The sequence below is a fragment of the Capsicum annuum genome, chromosome 9 (assembly GCF_002878395.1).
Source record: "Capsicum annuum cultivar UCD-10X-F1 chromosome 9, UCD10Xv1.1, whole genome shotgun sequence".
Taxonomy (NCBI): Eukaryota; Viridiplantae; Streptophyta; class Magnoliopsida; order Solanales; family Solanaceae; genus Capsicum; species Capsicum annuum.
This window is the reverse complement of record NC_061119.1, coordinates 40,629,521-40,651,866: the sequence shown is the minus strand read 5'-3', so window position 1 is coordinate 40,651,866 and position 22,346 is coordinate 40,629,521. Positions and strand designations below refer to the sequence as shown.

The 22,346-nt window shown below is 31.5% G+C and overlaps 2 long non-coding RNA genes across 2 annotated transcripts; both read left to right on the top strand.

The window, feature by feature from the left end:
• Positions 1-17,857: 17,857 nt before the first annotated feature.
• Positions 17,858-19,404, top strand: LOC124887272. Its single transcript, XR_007044664.1, has 3 exons — positions 17,858-17,984; positions 19,169-19,229; positions 19,351-19,404. It is a non-coding gene; the product is annotated as an uncharacterized LOC124887272 (long non-coding RNA).
• A 164-nt stretch (positions 19,405-19,568) lies between these two features.
• Positions 19,569-20,435, top strand: LOC124887271. The gene is made up of 2 exons (XR_007044663.1): positions 19,569-20,201; positions 20,387-20,435. It is a non-coding gene; the product is annotated as an uncharacterized LOC124887271 (long non-coding RNA).
• Positions 20,436-22,346: the final 1,911 nt, after the last annotated feature.

Genomic DNA, 22,346 nt, shown 5'->3' with positions numbered 1-22,346 from the left:
AGGAAAATGATATCTAAGGGATGTGTCTATCATATTGTTCGAGTTAAGGACACTAGTTATGAAACTCCTAGTCTTGATTCAGTCCCAATCGTGAATGAATATTCAGGTGTTCAAGCAGTACTTAGAAATGTTCATCATAGTCTTCATAGATGATATTCTGGTCTATTCCTGCAGTGAGCGTGATCAGACTATCTCAAAATCATACTTTAGACTCTTAGAGATCATCAGATATTTGCCAAATTCAGTTAAGTGTGAATTTTGGCTAAGGTCAGTACATTTCTTAGTTATATCGTTTGATGGCATTAGGGTTGATCCTTAAAGGAGAGAAGCAGTAAGAAACTGGCCCAAACTTGTCTCTCCATCAGATATTAGGAGTTTCTTGGGTTTGGTTGGCTATTACAGATGGTTTGTTGAGGGATTTTCTTCTATTTCATGCCCTATGTCTAGATTGACTCAAAAGAAAGTCAAGTTTCAATGGTCAGATCCTTGCAAGAAGAGTTTTCAGGAGTTGAAGACTCGACTCACCTCAACTCCAGTCTTAGCTCTTCCAAATGGTCCAGATGGGTTCGTAGTGTATTGTAATGCATCCAGAGTAAGTTTGGGTTATTTCCTCATGCAGCATGGTAAGGTCATAGCCTACACCTTTAGATAGCTTAAACCCTATGAGAAGAATTATCCTACTCATGATCTTGAGTTAGTAGCCATAGTATTTGCCTTAAAGATTTGGATGCATTATCTATGCGGAGTTCAAGTGGATGTGTTCACAGATCATAGTATATGTATATATGGCAGAGTTCTCGACAAAAATTTTCTCTTCTTAAACCTCTCTTCTTCTCTAATTAGCTGAGTTCTCAGAAGTTTCATCCCTGATCGACTATAGTAGTTCATCAAGCTTAGCTTCTTGAGCTACGGTTCTTATTTACGTGCATCAATTGGTATCAAAGACACTCATTTCTCAGCTCAATAAACCATGGTATTTTATGATAAAAACTCAGACAAATCAAATGAGAAAGTTGATGGTAAGCTTTCTCAGATTCAAGATCAATTATAGAAATTAATGGAAGGGATGTCGAGCATTTATAAAAGAAATATTCAAGCTGATAAGGAGATTTTAGGAATGAAGGAAACCCTGGGTTCATTGATGTCCAAGGAGAAAGAAAAAGAGCAGGGAAGAGCTGAATCTTCCACCATCAGAAGTTGTCCAGCCGGGCTGCAAAATAAAGGTTGCAATAAGGATTTCCATGGAAATGGAAATTAGGTAATGGACAATTTTTTACTCGATTCTCTAAATTGGATTTCCCTCATTTTTCTGGTCGTGAATTGTGCACTTGGTTACACAAGGTTGATCAAGTCTTTTCTATAGAGAAAATTCCTTTTGAACAGAGGGTGAAGGTGGCTTCCATCCATTTGGATGGTGAAGCTATTACATGGCATAGGTCGTATATGAACTCTAGAAATGCTAGTTCTGAAATCTCATGGACTGAACATGTATTATCCCTAAATGAGAGATTTGGGGAGGGATTTAAAGACCCAGTAGAGGCTTTGAAAAATTTGAGGCAAACTGGGAGTGTTAGAGAATATCAAGCAGAATTTGATAGGTTACTAACAACTGTTAATCTATCAACTGAGAATACTATAAGCTATTGTTTAGGGGGGTTGAAGCCAGAGTTGAATAAGGTAGTCAAGATTCAAACACCCAAGACATTGACCCAAGCTTAAATACCCTTGGTAGGATTCTGTTTAACTTCAAGAACAGTACAATAGAGTTTATGTATCAGGGGAAGAGGCATGTGTGGAGAGGTGCTACCAGCTAGCTTAAGTACTCTAAGGCCATCTCCTTGATTAAGAAGATGGAATCTGAGGCCAACTACTACATGATGGAGGTGGTTGATACAGCAATATCAGAGATATATTGTCACAACATACAGGCGACATAAGGTACAGACATATATCCTGCATTATCTGCATTGGTGCAACAGTTTTCTATTATCTTTGAGCCACTTGCTACATTACCTTCATATAGAGGATCATTTGATCATAAGATACCACTTATTGAGTCTGCAAATCCAATAAATAAAAGACCCTATCAATACCCTGGTGTAAAGAAAGACATTATAGAGAAACTGGTGCAGGAAATGTTAGATCAAGGTGTAATTCAACACAACTCTAGTCCTTATGCTTCTTCTGTTGTGCTGGTGGGAAAAAATGGTAGCTGAAGGTTATGTGTTGACTACAGGAAATTAAACCAGCTGACTACAAAGATAAATTTTCCATTCCCATCATTGAAGATTTTTTAGATGAATTACATGGAGCAACTGTGTTCTTTAAGATAAACCTTAGAGCTGGTTACCACCAACTAAGAATGATTGAGAGTGATACTCATAAAACAGCTTTCAAAACTCATGACGGTCATTATGAGTTCTTGGTTATGCCTTTTGGCCTGACAAATGCACCATCCTCATTCTAAAGCTTAATGAATTCTATCTTTAAACCATTACTAAAAAAATCAGTGTTAGTCTTCTTTGATGATATTTTAATCTTTAGTAATTCTATGCCTGCTCATATTACTGATGTTAAAGTGGTATTTGAACTTATGGTTAAGCATCATTTATATGCCAAAATGGCTAGTGTACATTTGGGGTGTCCAAGGTTGAGTATTTAGGCCATGTGATTAGTGCACAAGGTGTTGCTACTGATCCAAAGAAAATACTAGTCGTTCAGCAGTGGCCACTTATTGTCAATCTTAAGGAGTTAAGAGGATTTCTTGGTCTTGCTGGTTACTACAGAAGATTTATAAAGGGATTTGGTGTTATTTGTAGACCCTTACATGATCTACTCAAGAAAGAAGGGTTCTTGTGGAATGCAATAGCTACTAAAGCTTTTGAAGAACTCAAACAGGCACTGATTTCTGCTCCTGTTTGGCTATTCCTAATTACAATCAGACCTTTGTGGTGGAGACAGATGTTAGTGGCAAGGGTATAGGGGTTGTATTGATGAAAAAAGGGCATCCACTTACTTACATTAGCAAGTCCTTGGCACCCAAACATCAAGCTATGAGTGTATATGATAGAGAGTTGTTAGCACTACTCTTTGCTATTTCAAAATGGTCTCATCACTTATTAGGAAGGCATTTCATTGTCAAAATTGATCAGAAAGCTCTTAAGTATCTATTGAATCAACATATTCATACTGATTTCCAAGTGTCCTATATCTCCAAGCTCATAACACTACTCTTTCCTATTTCAAAATGGTCTCATCACTTATTAGGAAGGCATTTCATTGTCAAAACTGATCAAAAATATCTTAAGTATCTATTGAATCAACACATTCATACTGATTTCCAAGTGGCTTGTATCTCCAAGCTCATGACATTTGACTTTGCCATTGAATACAAGAAAGGGGTGGAAAACAAAGTTGTTGATGCCTTGTCCAGGAATCCTAGTGCTGAGTTACTGTCCATTTCTATTTTAGGTCCTAATGGTTCACTCTTGGATCAAATTAAAAGCTCTTGGATTACCGATCAACACCTACAAGCTATTATCTGTAAGGTGCTGACTTCAACTTATCTTTTACTTAGTTTCATAACTAGTTGAGATGGAAAGGCAGGTGGGTAGTTGGTAATGATGCTCAGCTTAGAAGGTCCATCATCGCTCTTTGACATGAATCTACCCAAGGAGGACATTCTGGTATGGATGCCGCTAATAAAAGACTGCAATCACTATTTTACTGGAATCATTAGTGCAAGACACTAGAATTTTATTAACAAATGTGATATTTTTCAAAGGTATAAGTATGATGTTGCTGCTAGTCTAGTTCTTTTACACCCTTTGCTAGTACCTGGTGGTGTTTGGACAGACATTTGTTTGGATTTCATTGAGGGTTTGCCTAAGTCTAATGGTAAAGAAGTAATACTCATGGTAGTGGGCAGATTGAGCAAGTATGGGCATTTCTTGGCTTTGTCTCACCCTTATACAGCCCAATCAGTGGCTCAATGTTTCCTTGACAATGTCTTTAAGCTGCATGGTATGCCTAACACATTAACTAGTGACAGAGATCCCATCTTCCTAAGTAATTTTTGGCAAGAATTTTTTAATTTGCAAGGTGTTCAGCTACAGAGATCCACTGTATACCATTGTAATACGCCAAAGTTTTCTAGCAAATTTCATCCCAAGAATGCCTAGGATTAGCTTCTAAAGTGAAGGATAATTATTCCATGTGGAATTTTCAAGATTTTTACTTTTTTTTCATGTGAAAAATTCAATAAGCTTTCCATCGATATATGATTCGCTTAAATCCGATAACCGGGTAAGAACTTATGACTATTTCAAGTTCCCGTCATAAAACAACACCATATTAGTCAGTGGCGCACCACGCCACAAGAGGAAATAGCATTTGTTAATTTCCAGTAGGTGTCCGCGATTATGGCACATCGCGCCAGCACTCAAATTCAGAATTGTCCTTTTTCCAGTGTCTCAGTAGGATTTCCCCCGTGTCGCGCCAAAGTTCCAGGTCTCGAAAGAAGGGCCAATGCGATGGCTCCGCGTTGCGCCATCCCTTAATTTCCCAATTGTCAATTTCCATTGACATGGGTCGATAATGCCGCGTCGCGCCAAGGGCCCAGTTCGGGAAAATTTTACTGAAATTAAATGACTCATCCAGGGTTAAAAGGATCAATTTCTTACCCCTATTTAAACCCAATAACATGTGATTTAGCTATTCTTCACCCAAAATATACTATTTTCTCTCAATTTTCTCTTAAGAACAAGCTAGGGTTTCTATTAGGGATTCAAATTAAAAAAGGTTTCACCATCAATCTTTACGAAATCACGAACTAAGGTATGCATAGTGTTCATTCATGGACTCCTTTCGTCCATGAAGCCCAAGAACCACTTTTCTAAATTCAAGTTATGGATTTTCTTATGAATTTCATAATTGGGCTGCTTTTGTTCATGTTGATAATGATTAATTGAATTGTATTCCATGAATGAGTGTTAAATTCCATATTGGTTGATTTGTATCGGTATAGATTCATGAAACCCTAGGACAAAACCCTTGAATGATTAAATTGGAATTGAATCACGGCAGTTAATTGTTGTATGATGTTGTTTACCCATTCTATGCCTACTATGTTTTTGGTTGAATGCCTAGATGAAGGGAAAGTGTCTAATTAGCATGATATCATGAAATCCCTATGTACGTACAAGCTTATGCCTATCACATGTTTGATGAAATGCTTCAATAAATGTATTATGATGATTATTATATATTCAAGTAAGTCATATTTTGTCTGTTTCTTTCCATCGAGTCCTGGGGGTACTTGTAAGCGAAACATTAGTTGTGTACCTAGAGCCATATCATACTTTCATGATACTTTAAGTCAAGCTATGAATCCTTAGACTTTAGATAGTCTTATGACTCAGGAAAAATCTCCATGATCTCATGACTCAGTCAGTTGTCAGATATCAGTAGTATTCCGTCAGTCAACGAAACTTATTAACTCAGATCATATTTAGTTCAGTAAATCATGTTCAGTGTCTATTTAGATGGGAGTAGGAATTATCACCGAGTGAACCCAAGGATAGGGACACATACTATCAAATGAGGGTGTGATCCTTAGAAGTCATCCTTGCATTCTAGAACTATATAGCCAGCATAGGTTGAGACATCAACAATGTTTGATAAGGGTTGATAAGGTGGATAAGCACTGTCAGATAAGGGCCCCACCGTTCTCTTTTGGGGACACTATCAGATAAGGGTCGCCTACAGCTTGTCCTTACCAGTGGCGCAGTATTGATACCCTTCCAATTAAGGTTATAGATTGGACCCCAACTCAGCCATAATGGCGTATGAAGGGCATGTCAGTTAAATACTACCTCTCACAGTTTCATTACCAGTCTCAGTAAAAAAACTTAGATAGTTATTCAGATTCAATACTGTCAAATACAGTCGACTCAGATACTGTAAGGAATCAGATAGTTCCATCAGATTTAGGACTGTCAGATACATTCATCCATGTTATCAATTACATTCATATACAGCTATTTATGCTATCGATTATATCAGTTATTAATATGTCATGTCATCAAGTATTCATATTCAGTAATCATGACATCACAGTGCCAGTTAAAGTTACGTATTTATGTATGCATTCTCGTATTTATGTTAGACAGTCAGCTAACATTATTCATGTATGTTAACCCTTTAATTAGCCTACCTCACATATATACTCAGTACATTTTCATTGTACTGACGTATTTGTGCTATGGTGTTTTCTTTTTATGTTACACCATAGGTTCAGAGACACCAGTTCCAGATTAACAGTAGATTCCAATCTCAACAGTCAGAATAGAAGTGAGTCCTCATCCTTTGAGGATATCATTATTTCTCCATTATTTCATTGATTAGTTATTAGTTAGAGTTAGTTGGGGACATGTCCCATCAACTCCTTATTCAGATTATTCAGACAGTAGAGGCTTTTAGACTAGATGCAGACTATTGTATTTCAGACTTCAATGTTTACAGTTTTGTTTTAGGTATTGTATTACCCCACAGATATTATCTCATCCATGTTATGTTCAGTATTGAACCTTATGGCCTTTTAGTCCATGTTTCTGCATTATTCAGTATTTTATGCAGTATACAGGTACATATATTAGTCATGGATCAGCTTGTGGTCCTTCGGGGTCATGAGCACCAAGTAGCATTTCCTGTTCAGCAAATCGGGGTGTTACAACCATCCACAAACTGATGGACAAACAGAGGTGTTGAATAGAATATTGGAGACTTACTTAAGGTGTTTTTATTCTGACAAGCCTAAGGAATGGTGCTCTTATTTACCCTTGGAGGAATGGTGGTATAATACCACCTATCATACCACAATAAAGTGTACACCTTATAAGGTTTTGTATGGACAAAAACCTCTTATTCATCTTTCCTACTTAGCTGGTAAAGCTGCTACTGACATGGTTGATAGATCCTTGGTTGCCAGAGAATCTATTATTCAGTTGTCAAAATTTTATATTGCTAGAGCTCAACAAAGAATGAGAGATACTGCTAATAAGCACAGGCCTGACAGGTCATTCGTGGTAGGAGATTGGGTCTATTTGAATCTTCAACTTTACAGGCAAACTTCTATTGCGGTAAGATCATTTCCTAATGGCAGCCAAATACTATGGACCTTATCTTGTTGATTCTAAGATTGGTGCAGTGGCTTATAGGTTGTTACTTCCAATAGATGTCCTTATTCATCCTGTTTTTCATGTTTCCCAATTGAAAAGATGTTGGGAGGTTCCCTCTAGTATTACTCATTCTCCTATTGTTCAGCTGTCAAGTCCCTATTGTCCTAGCCCTGAGGCTATTATTGACAGAAGACTTATGAAGAGAGGTAATAGAGCTGTGGGACAAGTTTTGGTTAAATGGTCTGACCTTGATGAGACTCAAGCTACTTGGGAATTTGAGTCTGAGTTGCAACATATATTTCCTACATTCCATCCCTAAGGACAAGCTATTTCTTCGACAAATGGGTATACTGATACAATGTTGAGAAGAATGTTCCATCTTCTCCATTCTTGAGGTCAAGAATGTTCTTTGCGGAGGGGTATTGATACAAGTATGGGTTATACAAATGACCGAGAGAGTCAAAGAGATCAAGAGACTGTTTTACTGTTTCATTACTTCCTGTACACAAAATTGTTATAGCTGTATCTATTAGCTACTGTCACTTACTGACTGTCACTGGTGTTGTTAGTTACTTACTGTCACTATAGCAATTCCAATTAGTAGTTAGTTAGAGGTAGTTAATCTCAGTGGGGTCTATAAATACTCTCATTTGTACTCTATAGATTCATTGATTGATAATACAAAAATTCTCTCCTTAAACCTCTCTTCTTCTCTAATTAGCTGAGTTCTCAGAAGTTTCATCCCTGATCAGTTATAGTAGTTCATCGAGCTTAGCTTCTTGAGCTATGGTTCTTGTTTACGGGCATCAGAAGGACTCAACAATTAAAATATTTTTGATAAACTATTAACCACATTTATTTTGTCTCTAAAAATGAAAAAATATTCTATAAGGTCTAATGTTTGGTATTAGGAAAACTAACAATTATTGATTAAAAATTTCTAAAATAAATGGTTCATTAAGATTCTTATATAAAATCTTTTTTTATTCTAGGAAAACATGGATTCAATAATGGGTAAGAAGTAAAACATAACTGCTTTCTCTTTAACAAAAATATTAATGACTTCAATTCACTAATAATTAAATTATTAATAAAATTTTGATGCAAAAAGTCCTTAACTTTTTGTTTTATTTTATGTCAGGGTTTGCCTAGTTTTCTATCATAATTAGAATTAATTTTTTTGTCAAAAAATATTTTATCATTAAAAATAATTACCGTAAATTTTGGAATTTAACTATAATAAGAAAACCTTTTCTATTTATTTTTTTTTAATTTAGAATTCTTAAGCTAAAAAAAAAGTATTAGTTGTCATTAATTCTGATGACTTCTTATAAGTACAACTCTTAAATATTAAGAAAAAATAGTGAAAAGCCGATTTTGTCTAAAACAAAGACTTTTAATTAAGGTAAAAAGTTCAAACAACATTTAACCCTTCACAGTTTTAATATATTATAGATATAGATATAGATATAGATTACAAATATAAATAGATTATATATTATAGATTAATCTTTTTAGTCATTTTCAACGTTATTTACGGTGTATTCTTGCCTATTTCCTATAGTCGACCAATCTTGCATCATAAAATCATGTTTCTCCTTGTATTTTCACTCTTTGTATTCTTTATGTTTAGCAGAAAAATAGACAAATATAATTTTTTAATATTATCTCAAAAGAAAAAAAGAGAAAATTGCATTTTTGAGGCTACATATTGAGCATTATGAGGAAAAATGATATCAATATGTGTCAAAGATGAAAGTTATGGAAAAAACTATGGCATAATTGGTAAATCTCTATACAAGTTAGCATTCTGTGTCTTCAGGTAAATCAAATTTTGTCAATTTCTAACATTTAAAGTTCCTTTGAACTATGAGATTTTGTATGATTACTTCAGGATCATTGCATATTACTTTATATGTTCAATAAAAGTTCACTTTATTGTGTATATTTCACTTACTTATTAAACATCAGTGACTTGAACCAGTATAAGAAACGAGGTCGCTTACTTGATTATTATAAATTTAATTGAATGTCAATATTTATTCTGAATTTCTTTATAAAAGAATCGAGCATTTAGAGTAGGTCAAAGTATAATCATGATTTTGATATAATTGAAAATTCTCTAAGTCGAGGTTCTTGATGGGTAATCGTTAATGTTTAGTTGTGTAAGTAGTTAGTACTTTTTCCCTGTTGTACTCAGATATACAACCTAAAAGCAAAAAAGAAACAATGAATATAGAGAAACTGAATAAAGTATAGCCATAATATAGTAAATCATAGTGGTATAAGAATCAATTTTCTATTTTTTTTCTACTTCAGTTTTCTTTATCTGAATTTTATCGGTGTACTACTTTCTATCCTTTTTGTTTAGGGATGACATCCTATTAGTTTGTTCGCAAAATAGATATACAATTTATTCAAATTATTGTCTCCAATATCATTCAACAGTTTATCCAACGCATGAAAAATAATTTCCTGGACTTTTATTCTTCAATTTCATCGTTCGAAGCAAACATATATACTTTTCATGTTGGGATCGTTCAAAGCATGGGCATACTTATCTAGTTATACATAAGCATGTTATGCATAAAAATATGTTTTATATATTACTGTTGTCATATTTTCTTTATACGTGTCTTTTTTTCGCTTTAAAATTTTTCATGTACTTTTATTTTACTAGGATCTTTTTTCTATGGTTCTAAAATTTTCTAGGTCATTTATGAGGTAAATTTCTTTTTAGGAGTATATTTTTTGAAAAATTTACATAATTAAGGGATCCATTGATTACACATTAATAAAGTACAATCTTGAATAATTATTAGATTAATTTTTTTTCTTAATATCATTAAAATGGTTAATTCATATGCATAGGTTATAATGTATAATAACGTGAAGGAATGTATATGAACATTTATAATTCGGGAGAGAGAAAAACTAAATTACAAATTCAAGAGAGGATATAATTAACTAGCTAAAATCTGAGATTTATGTTGTTTACCCTATTAGAGATTCATAGAAAATTAAATTAAAAAGGTCTAATAGTGAGAAAACACAAAAGAATAAATGGAGAAGAAAAAAAGATACAATATACATATCCTTCTTAAGATTTAAATTAGAACAATATAGATGAAAAAAGAAATACAAATTCAGTACATAACTTTTGTTGTCAACAAATTTTTCCATATCCAATTCATCAAATAAAACTACGTAAACTTGCATCAATCCGAACCCTTTAACGAATAATTACTTCAAATCTCCATTTTTATTAAAATTACAATATAATCTCTGAATCAGCCACTTTCAGATACATCCTTTGCCGCTTGATACATCCAAATTTTTGATACATTATGTGTAAAATAGACGCTTTAAAAGGGAAAATAACGAAAATTTATTCAATAATGGAGCAAATCACACGACTTTCATTTAATTGTCTTCCGATGATTCCTATAATTGTGTAACCAGTTCAAAATTTAAAATTTAGAAAAAGGATCACGATTTTTCAAACAGAAACAAGCCTAATAAATGTCTCAGTGTTGTTACGACATTTTGATATTTGGTTGACTAATATCAAGTACGAATACATACTGCACACCCCACATTCAGATATATTAAAATGTAACAGTTAGATTACTGCTTGATTATTCATTAGTTAATATATCAATTCAAAATCATTTTTTCTCCCCAACTTTGTCTTAAAAATCAAACTCCCCCCTCAACTTTGAACAATAATCATACTCCCCCCTTTATCCTAATTGACTTTTTAAAATTTTTATTTTATCCTTTATCATCAATTATTTTTTTTTTTTTTAACTTCTTTAAAATCATCATATTTTCATTAAAAAAAAATCATATAACAAATTTTTCATAAAAACATAAACATTATTTATATAACCAAATTTTCATAAAAACATAAACATTATCTTCTAGAAAAAAATAAGAAATATATAAGCTAATGATGATCTTTATGAAGTAAATTAGCATAATAAGAAAATTAGTTTTATTAATAATAATCAAAATTATAATATTTATTTTAAATTGTGAAAATAATAAGTACTACTGATTTTATAAACATATTTCAATGCAGAAAATACAAACAATAAATGAAAGAGATAAGCCTCTAGTACCACCCCGAATTATGGTCAAAGTTGTTATGACACACTCCAACTTCACAGGAGTCATATTATCCCCTGAACTCAAATTTAACATATTTTTGTATTTTTTTGTACTAATGTGGCACCTTTATTACATAAAATGGAGCTCACATCAAAGATGTCACACCATCTAAAACGATTGACAAAAGGTATCACGTTAGCTAAAAAGATTGACAAAAATACGCTAAAATTTAGTTTAAGGGGTAATAGGACCCCCGTGAAGTTGACATGTGTCGTAGCAAATTTGGTCATAGTTCAGGGATACTAGATGTTGTTCTCGAATAAAAATAAGGTCAAATTTTAAAGATTATATTTATTTATATAAATTATAAAATATGTAATACTCTATTAATGACAATCACAATTATTTACTGATATAGACAATAGATTAAATCGTTTCTTATCACTTGGTCCTCATATTAAAAATAAATGTTTTAGTTTATCTGCTCAATTTGTGAAATCAAGAGAATTTTATTATGTTCTTTTTTACCCTTTAGTGTTCAATAACTATATAAAGTAACAGTATAGATAAATTTAAAGTTTCAAATTATCATTATTAAGGTTAATTTAGCAAAATATACCTCTAAGTAAAATTTTCTTAAAGATTGTGTTATATCAACAAAAAATTAAGTAATACGAAACGAATTTAGTAAGAGAGTGATAAAACACGAAAATATACGCACATGCATATACATACATATGTATATATACACACTTAGGGGTGGGTTCTTTGAAAACAAGTTATTCCGGGATTCGTTATTACAAAATAAGTTGTACTAACATGTATGTGTGATAACTTATCTCATCACTATGGCATAAATGGTGCGACAAATAATTTTGAGACTACCTAATACATCTAACTAAACGCAGGATAAATAATCATGAACTTTATCTTTGAATTATTATAATTATACCTCACACCAAACGACTCCTTAATACATATAGTACTAAAATAACAATCTTAAAAAATAACATTGAATTTTGAGGTAAATATAAAAAGTATTAATTTACGTATAAAGTTAATAAATTTAAACAAAATGCTACAAATATCCATGTTAAAAAAATATTCATTACATATAATATAAAAAGATATTACATAAATATATAATTAAAATTATAAGGACAAAATGGACATTGCATGGAATGAAGGGAGAGTGTGATTATTGTTCAATGTTGAGGGGGAGTTTGATTTTTTAATCAAAGTTGGGGTGAAAATGATTTTCACCCATATATCAATTGAATGATGAGTGTATTAATAGAATAAAAACAACTCAGATCCATTACTCTTTACAACAATTTGGATAGAAATACATTATTCTATAAAATAATTTAAGAGAGATACATAATTATTATGTATTCGATACATGGATCTGGCAAAAATATGTGTCTCCATACAATTTTTTATGCATCTCACTATCTGTTTGTTCGAATATAGTCTATAATACCTTTTTGAAGCACCAACTCTTTTTATCATAAAACTGAAGCATCTCTTTACATATGGGGATTAAGAATTTGGACCATGATCATTTACAGAGCTATGAATATTTATATATAATTAATCCTTTTAGTCGTTTTCCACGATATTTAAGGTGTCATAATTACTATATTTCTCCTTGTATTTTCTTTCACTCTTTGTACTCTTTATGTTTAGCAAAAAATTAGACAAGTATAATTTTCAATACTATCTCAAAAGAAACTGCACTGGAGACTTTCGGTTAACTGTAAGTATATGTACACCAAGTTATTTAGGGACCTTATCAAAATACTGGTACAATTTTCTCAACTTCAAAAAAAAGGTAAACAGGCAAAGAGACAAACAGAGAAATGCGCTGAATTGCTTGTTCAGGGACTAACACAATCCACAATCATTGAGACTGAAGCATCAGAATAATTGAGCAACTTATTGAGTTGATTGCCCAAGTAATTAGTTGCCAACCCGCCATATCTTTGAAATAAGGAGAGGGATTCATGATCTTCCTTGACCAAATCACTACTTTTTGCTTTCCTCGTGGAAAAGGGTTCTGCAGCTACATCTTCATCTTGACATGCCTTGTTTTGCAACTTCGCAACCTCATTTGTCCACATATCTATCAGCCCAGACATTCTTCTTTAATTTCCTTCACCCTTTTTCAACTTCAAACAAGAAAAAGAAGAGCTTATTATTTCTTTTGTAGATGCTTGGAATTTTGTTGTGCCTTGAAGTATCACCAAATCTCTGCTTATATATTATAAGGGTGTGTAACTGCAATGCAAAAGCAAGACAGGATAGGAAGTGTGATTCTGGTTGGCCGCCCACATATTTCCATTTTGTTGATGGGATGTCAAAGACAGAAAGGAGAGTGCAGGTTGGGTCCAAAAACTGTGGATCCAAAGTGGGGAATTGGAAATCATGTGCCCGCGCGCTTTTATCCGGTTTCGGCCCATAGTTTTATATACTTCTTTAATGTTTCATATGGAGTGTTATCTAAAGGATAAATTACATGTATTTTTATACTTCTAAAATATACTATCGTAGGTCACCAATTCAAGTTGATGGAGAAACAATTTTATTTGTAAATACTCATCTGTCTTATTTTAGCTGTTCACTTTTTTTTCTACACGCATATTAAAAAATTATGAATAACAAGATAAGTTTGGTAATTTATCTCTTATAAAACCTTTTTAGACTTTACACATAAGTTTTGGCACTTTTAAAAATTTAATTGTATGAATAATATGTATAGTTTTAAATTAATTCTCTCTTAATTAGATAAAATGGACAATTAATATTATGAAACAACTATTTTTTAGTAAGATAGACAATTAAAATGGAAAGAAGTGAGTATGATTCAAGGATAAAAGTATAAATTTCAAGAAAAACGTTAAATGGCCACAATTTTTTGGCTCAAAAATAACCACAAATATATAAAGATTATCCTAACCTTTTTCCTTCCAAGTAAGTCAAATCTTTACAATTTCCTAAACTTAAAAATAAATGGAATAAAAAATTTTATGATAGATTAATCACATTTATCATTAACTATATGAGGGATAAGTTCAAGTATCTCGGGTCCGTGATCCAGAGTAACAGTGAGATTGACGAGGATGTCTCGCACCGTATTGGGGCGGGATGGATGAAGTGGAAACTCGCGTCGGGGGTGCTGTGTGATAAGAAGGTGCCGCCCAAGCTTAAAGGCAAATTCTATAGGGTGGTAGTCCGTCCGGCCTTGCTGTATGGAGCGGAGTGTTGGCCAGTTAAGAACTCCCACATCCAAAAAATGAAGGTGACAGAAATGCGGATGTTGCGCTGGATGTGTGGACTGACTCGAGGGGATAGAGTTCGGAATGAGACTATCCGGGAGAAGGTTGGTGTGACTTCAGTGGAGTGTAAGATGCGGGAAGCACGATTGAGATGGTTCGGACACGTGAAGAGGAGGGGCATGGATGCCCCGGTCCGTAGGTGTAAGAGGCTAGCGTTGGATGGTTTTAGGCGGGGTAGGGGTAGGCCGAAGAAGTACTGGGGTGAGGTGATTAGGCGGGACATGGAACAGTTACAGCTCACCGAGGACATGACCCTAGATAGGAAGGTCTGGAAGACGCGAATTACGGCAGAAGAGTAGGGCCAGATTGGGTCGCTAGTGTAGGGAATTACTTGGTGGGGTTTTTTTTTATTTTTTATTTTTTATTCCCGTTATGATTCCGTATTCAGTGTTCCATGCTTATTACGAATCTGTGTGCTTTCCTCTGCTTTCCTCTGTTTTATATTCCTTATGGGTGCCGTATTTATGTTATGTCATCTGCTTCTGTGCTTTACTATGTGTTTGTGTGATATCTTGTGCCTTGAGCCGGGAGTCTTTCGGAAACAGCCTTTCTACTTCATCAGAGGTAGAGGTATGGACTGCGTACATCTTACCCCCCAGACCCCACTAAGTGGGAATACACTGAGTTTGTTGTTGTTGTGTATATGAGGGGTTTATTTAATTGTCTTTATAATGTGGGATCCACACATCATCTCACTTCACCATTCTTTTCATTCTTCCTAATCCACTCTTGTTTTCTTTTTCATCAAGCTTTACAAATGTTTTTACTGTATACATATCATATTTCTTTAAGATGTTTTTGGATAAAGTTGGTTATGTAATTTTGAATTTATTCACATTATTATTATTATTATTATTATTATTATTATTATTATTATTATTATTATCACACATATACTTTTTTTATTTTTTCTTAAACCTTGAGTCGTCAATTTTAAAATTTATTATATTTTATTTTTGATCACTTAAAAGTTATTCAACTTTGACTGAGTTAACTAAAAAGTAAATTTCACATGAGATTTAATATTTTATATGAAAATATGACATAATTCTTCAAAATAAATTAATTACTCTCTCTGTTGTATATTATTTGGCCCATGTTGACTTAACGCACGCCTTAAGAAAAAATTAATTGAATGTATATTTTTACTAAATTAACCTTATTAACGATGAATTGAATCTTTAAATTTAATTAGTACTGCTACTTTATGTAGTTATTTAATCCTAAAGTAGTATGAGAATTGAGAAAGAAGTAATTAAACTCTTTTAATTTGTGAGATTGATAAGTAAGTTGAAACATATATTTATAGTATACCGATCAAGTAAAATAAAATAAAGGAAGTATATTCAAGATAATTTTAGAAAAATCCATACTCCCTCCGTTATTTTGCGCTTAACATTAATTATTCTATAATAGAACTATGAGTTACGTAAATAGCTAAATATTAAATAATTAATAAAGAATATTTTAATCAAATTACACTCTAATTGATTTTTTTTTTAAGTATTGTGCAAGATCATATCTTATCAAAAAGAAGTAATATTTTTTTTTCATAACATAAAACTTGTTGGGGTATATGATATTATATTTTCTTTTCTTAGTTTGATTTCCTTACAATAACTTTGACACATTATTATTAATATTAAAGTATATATGATTTGACTTCTTTTTTTCTTACTAATGTACGTATTTATATAGTAAATTTCATAAATACCTTTTAAAAATAAATAAAATATTTTATGCTGATAAACATTAAAAAAAAATACCTTTATGTGATAAAAAAAACAATTTTTTTTGTGTAATAAATTTTAAAATTAGATAACTTTTTTGTAACAGAAAAAATAAGAAATAACTTTTTTGTGTGATAAACTCAGAATTGGATAATCATTGATAAAATTTACTCAACCATTATTCAATTTCACTACCTAATTTTTTTTAGTTATTTCAATTTTAACTTATTTCAATTGTTTTTTCAAATTATGAAAATAAAAGAAAAAGTAATAAAATTGGGATTGATTAATCATCAAAAATACTTTCTCAGTTTATTCATTATCTTTTAAAAAAAAAAAAAAAAGATACGTGAGAAAGAAAAGTATCAGAGAAAAATTAAGTATATGAATATTTGATAGCTTGAAAAGTGGAATCTAATCCGATTTATTCATAAATAAAAGGATGGTATGACTTGACATGTCTAACAAATAATAAAATTTACTAGCCATAATAAATTATTTAATATTAAAAAATTGTAACTAAATAAATAGTTTTGCTTAAATTCTACAAAAACTATGGGAATATTTTAATGGTATAACCATGTATTTTTCCTCATAATAAAATTTTTAGTTGTAAATTTTTGCCCCATGATAAAAGTTAGTTTAGCAATAGTATTCTTTTAGCCATGATAAATTATTTCAAACAAAATATTGTAATTAATCAATATTTCTATTTCAAGTTATTAAAAAATGTGAAAACAATCAAATATGGACATATTTAATTTTTGTTTTGAGTACTAAGAAATCATGACAACGATTAGCTTAATAGCTATAATGAGTGAATATTTTAGTTGATGTTCACTAGGGTCAACAATTATGAACTGTGTAATTTTTATGATGTGTTAATGTCTATCATGTCTAAAGTGTATTGAATTTAGACTATCGTCATACAAATAATTTATAATTATATTTTAAAACTATATAACTATGTTTTTTGATTTGTAAAAATATAATAATTAATAAAATTACTTAATTAAAGTTTATATTAATAAAAAATATAATTAAGGATTCACCAGTTATCACTAAAAAAAATAGTGTTTAGCAACAGAATTTACCGACAGATTAATTTTCATCACTATATATCGACAGATTAGTAACGGAACAATCAATTTGGTCGCATGCATAGCAAGTTCATTTTTACGTATGCTATTAGCAACGAATCAACGACAGAATTATGCTTTTGTCGCTAAATAATTGAGGAAAACATTAGCGCCTAAATGTAGTGACGGATCAGCAACAAAAAATTTGTGACTATTTTAATTATTTTGTAGCAACAAATTTAGCGACAGAAAATTCGTCGGTACGCTTCAGATTAAAAAAATTGATTTAGTTTAGTGACCAAAATATCCGTTGAAAATATTATTTTTAATTTTTAATTTTTAATTTTTAATTTTTAATTAAACATAACGTGTAAAAAAGGGAGGCTTCTAGGATTTTCAATTCATTTCAGCCTCCCTCTCTCTTTCTACTCTTTCTCTCTCTACAATAATGTGCCCGATTTGAAGGCATTTTTGCACGAATTGAAGGAATTTCTGTACGAATTGAAGGTCAAGCTTACACTCTATACTCGAATTGAAGCATTGAAGGTATTTGCTTCTACTGTAAAAGAAAAAACTTGTATTTTCTTTTTATTTTTTGAGTCGATTTTAAATTATTGTTCACGCTCTATCCGAATTGAAGCTTGAATTAGTTTTAACTTATTATTTTTTTTTAGAAACAATTTGATTTTGGATGTTTGTTTGTGATTTTACTTTACAATGGGTAAATCTTGTGATTTTTTGATGTAATTTGCTTTATCAATTGAGTCTAGGATGCATACAACCGATTGAAGTTAGGGTTAATGGAAGCATTTAGGGCTAGGGTTTATTTGGGGCTAGGAATAGTTGATTGTTTGGGGCTAGGGTTTAATTCTACAATTTTTGTGATATCTGAGCTTAGAATTTATCGTTGAGAATCTTGCTATACTCTTTTTAGGTATAATTTAATTCTGCAATTTCAGTGTACTCATTTTTCAAGAATATACCCTTTACCGTATATAGATCTAAACCTGATAGATTTCGTAGAACCTTAATGTAAATCAATCTCATGCTCAGAAAAAATGAGGCGCTCGTTAAGGACTGCATCTAATTAACTACTTAAGTTTACATAGAGAGGTAGTAAATCATTCTATATTTGCTTCATGTGACAATTTCAGTTTTGGAACTATGTTTTCCATTTCTGTCCTATCTAAGTTTTGTTCTCTGTCATATCACTCACCCTGGATTGTAGTGGTATAACTGATTATCTTCACACTGATTAATTCAGTTACTGGGACCATATTTTGGTCTGAAAAATATCCTGGTAATTATCCCATCCTTCTCCCTAGGCTCGAAAACTATTTGGTCTTATTAACAACATCAATCGATTTGCAGCATTGTAACATCCATTATTTACTATTGCATCAGGCTAATTCTCCTCGAATTTTTTGAGAAATGACCTACAATATTTTCTTCTAGATGAAAGTGTCCTCGATTTTTAGCAGCTTCAAGTGAGTTTTTCAACATTGAACTCATGACGTCTAGGTAGAACTCAAGTATTTCATATTTGAGTAAAACAAATTTCCATTTCCTTCAGTCAAAAAGAGTGATGTAACCATCAAGGACTTGAGCAGTGCTTCAATGTTTGTTTAACAAAGCAATATAAACTTTCTTTCTTGATTTAGCATCTCATTTCTGGAGTTATATATAGAAATCTAAGGAGATTTTCACTCTGCAATTTATTTGTGCTGAAGTGTATATCTATTGGAGATGGATTCTTCATGCAGATATTGGGAACCCACTGCTATGCCGAAGGTCACGTAAATATCTATACCTTTAATAATTTTATCTTATATTACAGCTAGACAATATCACATATTGTGATAAGTTCTTAGCATCCTCTCGTATCAATTGTTACATAATTCTTTTACATCAGGTCAAAAGTTTGCATTAAGCTGCTCACAGATTATGCCCAAGAATTTCAACACAGGTAACATCCTAAATTTGTGTAGGTAATATTGATATCCAATTAACATTTGAATAATTAAATTCTTTCTCTTCGAGAAATAAGAAGATAATTTTTCTATTTCTTATCTTTGAATCTATCATATTGATAGTACTAGCAGTAGTAGTAAGATATTTTTGCATGTTTTGGAAGAAAAAGAAGCTTCAAAATCAAGATCTTGAGAAATTCTTGGATAAAAGGGTAAGCTGACATGCATTTACACTCTCTTAACCATTTTGTCTTCTCTTGTATGAAATCTGAACTTTATCCTGAAAGATGCATTTTATGGATTCAGCTTCTCTCTATATGCTTCCCCATGAGTTGCTCATATACTATATGAAGTATCTTCATTTCACCCTTTGTTATGTTTTAGAGTCATTCATACTCTTTCTGTCAATAAATTACCTCGTCTTTGACCTTGGCTTTAACGGAGCTCGGATCCAGTGTAAAGGTATCTCCGCTATACTTCATGTTGGAGCTCCATTGGGATCAAGGACAATCCCAAGACAATTTGATAACGTAAAGGTAAGAATACCCCAATATGTAAAAGAGTAAAATTAAGGTATTTCGTATAGTAAAAAGGTATTTCTGACTCTTCTTCCTTTCTTTTAACTATTACTATGTGTTCTACCAAAACAATGAAACTTAAAATTATCTTCTCTCTTTGGTCCATGTTTCAGAGATTAATTCGACTTCAGAAGAAATCGTTTGACAAATTAATCACAGAGCTGCAATGAAAGGTTGCTGAGGAAGCAATATCTAATGAGGTGTTGAAAAATAAGGTAAATCTTTTGTTGTTGAGTGTTCCCTACTTCTCCACACAATTCCATAATTTACATCATTAGATATACTCTTCTCTTATTTTTTTTTTTGTATTGACATCTGTCAAAAGTTCTTATTATACATGAAAATGAAAGAAGAAATAGAAAGTTGAGTCTATTTTAATATCTCCACTTGTTAATTACAGGAAATGTATGAAGAAATTGTACGGAAAGAAAGATCGACTAAATCTGAAATTTATCAACTGGAAATATATTATGAAGATGCAGGAGGAGTGAAGAAGAAAAGATTATTTGGTCTCGGATCTGAAGCTGAAAGTTACTTTGGAAAAAATCTTTGTGCCTCTAATGCCTCCACATCATCAGTACCACCTTCGGTGTCTTTGCCGACAATAAATTTGGAGGAGTTTGAGAAGCAATTTATTCCGGCACTTACGACTCACTTTCTTTTGGTAGTTATTAAGCGTGTTGGTGGTATTAAGGTACAAGAAGGGACCGTGCTTGATCGTCCTCCTACTAATGATGATGATGTTGATTCGTCGCTTCATAGTATTCGTAACCCTTCATCGTTGCATTAATTTTTGATAGACTATTTTGTGTGGAAGTACAAAACTGTTATGTAGTAACAAATATTAATTTTGATGGATGTGAGTTTGATATTAGTTTATTTTTGATAAAATACTTGAACTTGTGGATGTTTGGACACAATTATTGTGCATTTTTCTATCTATATGAATGTTGATTATATTAATCATTCAATAATTTACGCGTTTCAATAATTTTCTTATAAAATTATTAGCGACAAAAGATTAGTGACTAACTTTTGTTGTTGCTACTGAAAAACTTTAGCGATGGATAAACTTGGTCACTAAAGACGGCTGCTCAGTCGACCAAACTATGTCAACGGATCAACGACAAAATATCCTGTTGTAAATTTAACCACGATGAAAATAAATTTTGGAAAAAACAACGGTATAGCAATAGAATATTCCATCGGTAACATCAACAACCGATACGCTTCGTCGCTAAGCGGTCACAAGTTTTGCGATGGAAATCATTTTTCATCTCTAAGAGGCTAGCAACGAGCAATATAGTGACAGACACAAATCCGTCGCTATTTCTGTTTAGTGACGGATTTACATAGAATAGAGACCAAATATGACTGTCGCTGAATGGTTTTTTTTTTTGTAATGTATCAAATAGGCATGACATAGGATTGCAAGACAATGACATTAATGTGTGACTTTCTTGAGCTATTGTCTAACCAAAATCGGCACTTTAAAACTATATGAGTTTTATTTTGGATCGATTTTTATCATGTCTAAAATAATTGGAGTTTTGGCTGTCATTATTGAAATATTTTTAAATTATATTTTTAAAAAAAACTATTCAAATATGTAGTTTAAATTTATATAAACATAAAAATTAATATAATTACTTAATTAGAGGTCATATATATTAATAAAAAATATATAAGTAATGACTCCTAAATTGTCAAATTGGCGTAACGTAGTGGCGCAAGACTACAACATCAACATGTGACTCTCTTAGGTTATTGTTAATTAAAATCAACACTTACTAACTATATGATTTTTATAAAATGTCAATGTCTACCACATCTAAAGTGTTTTAAGTTTTTATTATTTTTATTAAAATATTTTCATAGTATATTAAATATTATTCAGCTATGCAAACTTTTAGTTTGAAAACACTTAAATATTTTTTATTCATTTCTTTATGTATTTTTCTTATCATTTATATATAAATTAAGTGTATGACTAACATAGAGTAAAATTTTAATTATATTGAAGTTTTATATACTAGGACTTTTTATATAATTCAACTAAGAAAATCTTTATGCGAAATTTTCAAATGTTATATTGACTTCTTCCCGTTCTAATTTTAAAAATAGATAGAAAGGATTTGAGATGAAAAAATCATTTGAATTATCATGAGAAAAATTATATTATAAATAAAATTGTATAACTGAAATCATAACAAAATAATTAATTTATTGTGTTAGAAATTTCGATAATTACTTATTTTATGTAATATTAAACTATGAATTATATTCAGCAAAAATAAAAAATTAACAGTTATTCAAAATACTAATAAATTTTAATATATATATATATATATATATATATA